Source organism: Berghia stephanieae, unplaced genomic scaffold, assembly GCF_034508935.2.
Source record: "Berghia stephanieae isolate SIO BIC M18660-M18661 unplaced genomic scaffold, UCSD_Bste_1.3 scaffold6490, whole genome shotgun sequence".
In the NCBI taxonomy this organism is placed as follows: domain Eukaryota; kingdom Metazoa; phylum Mollusca; class Gastropoda; order Nudibranchia; family Aeolidiidae; genus Berghia; species Berghia stephanieae.
In genome coordinates this window covers 1-4,648 of record NW_027628056.1, presented here as the reverse complement: position 1 = coordinate 4,648, position 4,648 = coordinate 1, and the positions used below count along the sequence as shown (strand labels likewise).

The window sequence follows — 4,648 nt, the reverse complement described above, 5'->3', positions numbered from 1 at the left end:
GGGAAAACATACTAGGGCCCCAGGTATTGTTTTACATCTGATTACGGGGAGAGAATGCGAGTAAAGAACCTTTCTATCGAGTACTCAACTATGCGCCGAGCCAGGCAATCGTGCTCAAAGCGCTTTACAACGCGTCTACAGCCAACAGCAACACTTAGCGTGCAGAGCGGGACACGACAGGACGAGAGAGAGAAAACACTACTCACGGCCAGGTATTCGTTTTACATCTGATTACGGGGGAGAATGCGAGTAAAGAACACTTTCTATCGCAGTACTCAACTATGCGCCGAGCCAGGCAATCGTGCTCAAAGCGCTTTACAACGGTCTACAGCCACAGCAACACTCTAACGTGCAGAGCGGGACACGACAGAACAGAACGGAGAAAACACTACTTACTAGTTTTCCTTCTGAGTACGGTGAAAGCTGGAGCACAAAGTTGAGAGTACCGTAGCGACCGAATTATTAAAAGATGCAGTTGGCGAATTCCGCTTCGCGAAGAGCTATTAAGGGAATGAAAAGAAACCAACCAACAACCAAAAATCCCCAAATATTAAAAAAATAAATTAAATTAATTAAAAAAAGTACAGTTGGCGAATTCTGCTTCGCAAAAGGCGAGTAAGGAATCGAAAAAAAAAAAAAAAAAAAAGAGAGAGAGAGAGAGAGGAGAGGAGAGAGAGAGAGAGAGAGAGGAAGGAGAGAGAGAGAGAGGAGAGAGAGAGAAAATGCGCGCAATGTCAACAGTAGCGCAGCGCACGAATGCTACAAAATGCAGTTGGCGAATTGCGCTTCGCAGAGGTCAATGTCAATGAGGGTGACCCAAATTTAAAAAAAAAAAAAATAAATTTAATGCGCAAAACGAAAACTAGCGCAGCGACCAGATTGTTTAAAATATAGTTGGCGAATTCCGCTTCGCAGAAGCCTATTAAGGGACGCGAAAAAAAAAAAAAGAAAAATTATGAAAAAAAAAAAAAAGGAAATAAAAAAAAAAAAAAATACAGTTGGCGAATCCCGCTTCGCAGAAGCCTATTAAGGGACAAAAATAAAATGCAGTTGGCGAATTCCGCTTCGCAGAAGCCTGTTAAAGGACAAAATAAAATGCAGTTGGCGAATTCCGCTTCGCAGAAGCCTATTAAGGGACTAAATGAAATGCAGTTGGCGAATTCCGCTTCTCAGAAGCCTATTAAGGGCAATGGCGATCCCGCTTCTCAGAAGTCTATAAGGGACTAAATAAATGCAGTTGGCGAATTCCGCTTCGCAGAAGCCTGGTTAAAGGACAAAATAAAATGCAGTTGGCGAATTCCGCTTCGCAGAAGCCTATTAAGGGACTAAATAAAATGCAGTTGGCGAATTCCGCTTCTCAGAAGCCTATTAAGGGACAATGGCGAATCCCGCTTCTCAGAAGTCTATTAAGGGACTAAATAAAATGCAGTTGGCGAATTCCGCTTCGCAGAAGCCTTATTAAGGGACTGACAGGAAGGAAAAAACAAAATTGAAAAAAAAAAAAAAAAAAAAAAAAATGCAGTTGGCGAATTCTACTTCGCAGACAGCAAAGAAGGAAAACTAAAAGTGCCTCTGGACGGATTAGTGCCTCTGGACGGATTAGTGCCTCTGGACGGACTAGTGCCTCTGGACGGATTAGTGCCTCTGGACGGATTAGTGCCTCTGGACAGGTGGAGAGAAAAAAAAATTCTCCAAGTTTAGGAGATAGAACTTTGAAGAAGTAAAGTAAAGTAAAGTAAATGTATTTATACGTGTTATGACACTCTCGCACCCGCCGCCGCCGCGCGCCGCACCGCCAGCATGCCGAGCCGAGCAGAGCAAGGACTCGAAGGCTGGCCGATCGGGCCGGGCCGTGCCGTGCCGGGTGGAAAGGTGGCCGAGACAAACCCTGCTGGAGGGAAAATCTCAGCGTCCGGGGCTTAGTCTCAACGGATCGCCGTACCAGGACAGCTCTAACGCTTCAACACCCCGACGGAATACATGTGGTCCGCACGCGATATTCTTGCCCCTAACGGACGTGGATGATACCGACCCAGCCACGCGCACCACAGATCTAGCGCGCGTGACGAGCGGGCCGGTCACGGCACTAGCCGACGAACCCGAGGGTTGCCGGCTTAATGTTGCCTGCACGCTCAGGGCCCTAGCTAAGCTCACCCTTGCTCACCGGGCGGGGTTCCGACTTAGAGGCGTTCAGTCGTACTCCCACGGACGTAGCCTGGCGCCATCGGCCTGACGACCGGACGCGCGAACCAGAGGTCCGAACTCACCGTTCCTCTCGTACTGAGCAAGATTACCGTGGCAAGGGCGCTTCATCAGTAGTATAAAACTAACCTGTCTCACGACGGTCTAAACCCAGCTCACGTTCCCTGTTGGCGGGTGAACAATCCGACACTTGGCGAATTCTGCTTCGCAATGATAGGAAGAGCCGACATCGAAGGATCAATCAGCGACGTCGCTATGAACGCTTGGCCGCCACAAGCCAGTTATCCTGTGGTAACTTTTCTGACACCTCTCGCTTGAAACTCCCAACGTCGAAAGGATCGATAGGCCACGCTTTCACGGCCAGTATTCGTACTGAAAATCCTGGTCGAGCAGGCATTTGCCCTTTTGCTCTACGCGAGGTTTCCGTCCTCGCTGAGCCCGCCTTGGGACACCTTCGCTGCGCTTTAGAAGATGTACCGCCCCAGTCAAACTCCCCGTCCGAGGCTGTCCCGGCAGGGTCGCTGTCGCCGTCGTGACCGCGTCGGGGGGAGTCGGTGGACTCCCCGACCCGACGCGACGGCGGCTTGACGTCTGAACCTCGTACGCCTCCTACCTGCAAGAAGGCGCCGAGTCCCACTCCGTCGGGTAAGTGGAGGTCCGCGGGGGTAGCGGTATTTCACTGTCGCGCCCGAAGACGCTACCGCCTATGCTACACCCCCCACGCTCCTCACAGAGTCGGACTAGAGTCAAGCTCGACAGGGTCTTCTTTCCCGCTGATTTCACCAAGCCCGTTCCTTGGCTGTGATTTCGCCGGGGCGTAGATAGGGACAGTGGGAATCTCGTTAATCGTTCGTGCGCGTCGCTAATTAGACGACGAGGCATTTGGCTACCTTAAGAGAGTCATAGTTACTCCCGCGTTTACCCGCGCTTATGCGAATCTCTTCACTTTGACATTCTGAGCACTGGGCAGAAATCACGTCCCGTAAACACCTTTTCAGGCTGTCGAGACGCTCTGTTTTAATTAGACAGTCGGATTCCCCTGTCCGTGGGCAGTTCTGAGACAGCGTGAGTCGGAGGTCGCGTTCGGTTGTCCCCCGCGCAGCCAACGCGCCCCGCGAAGGGGCGTCAGCCGAGCGAGGCCGCTCGGCCGGGGCCCCCACGGGTTTCCGCGCACGTCTCTCCCCCTCGGAGTGTCCCCTCAGGGTGCGTGCGGTTCTGCCCGCTTCCTCCCCTAGCCGACCGTCCCGGCCCCAGAGCCAATCCTTCTCCCGAAGTTACGGATCCATTTTGCCGACTTCCTTACCTACATTACTCCGTGGACCAGAGGCTGCTAACCTAGGAGACCTGCTGCGGACATGAGTACGGCCGGGCAGCGAGATTGACGTGCCCTCGACGGGGTTTTCACGGACCGCCCTGAGCGCTCCGGACGCAGCCATGTCTTACGGCGACGCTTTTCGGCCTGGCCAGCCCTTTTTCCGGTCGACCCGATTCCAGGGCGAACCAGACCTTAAAAAGAGACGACGGCTCTCCCGGTGCCCACGGCAGCGTTCCCCGTTCTGTCGGCGTCGCCGCTGCGCCCCCCACGCCGGAACGTAGTCGCGACGAGGGGGGCCGTTCTCCCGCCGCCCGGTTCCGACGGAACCTTAACTGGATTCCCTTTCGGCGGTCGCAGGGTGACTGACAGGCCAGGCGCGGCGCCCCTTCGGCCGCCCGCCCGGCGCGTGTTTCGTACCCGCTTCAGCAAGGGAGCTAACCCGCCCCTTAGGACCGACTCACCACCACGTACATGCACTGTTCCCGCGGAACCATTCCCCACTTCGGCCTTGAAAAGTACTCTCCGTTAATATTTGCTACTACCACCAAGATCTTCACCCGCGGCGGCTCCGAACGGGATCGCTCCGGACTTTCACGCCACCGCGGCGCACCTCCTACTCGCCCGGCCTGCCCGGGGAGGGGAGTCGCACCCCTCCGCTGGCGGGGCGGCTCCGGTGTGGGTCCGACGCTCAGCGCCATCCATTTTCAGGGCGGGTCGGTTCGGCAGGTGAGTTGTTACAACTCCTTGGCGGATTCCGTACTTCCGTGGCCACCGCCCTGCTGTAGTACCGACCCACACCTTTTAGCTTTCCGTGAGCGTCCTGCGTTGGGCACCACAACCGGGCGTTCGGTTCATCCCGCAGCGCCAGTTCTGCTTACCAAAAATGGCCCACTTCGGCACCCGTGATTCTAGGCCAGGCCCGTGCGAGGCGGGTCTGGCGCCTCACCCGTTGAAAGTTTGAGAGTAGGACGGGGCGTTTCGCCCCCGATGCCTCCACCCATTCGCTTACCGAGTGAAAATCGTTCCGTCGGCACCGGCTATCCTGAGGGAAACTTCGGAGGGAACCAGCTACTAGATGGTTCGATTTGGTCTTTCGCCCCCACGCCCGTCGGGCGGTACGATTTGCACGTC

General features: G+C 54.6%; 1 pseudogene; it reads right to left on the bottom strand.

Moving 5' to 3' along the window:
• Positions 1-1,898: 1,898 nt before the first annotated feature.
• On the bottom strand, positions 1,899-4,648 carry LOC144962156 (large subunit ribosomal RNA; annotated as a pseudogene; the record flags this gene model as incomplete).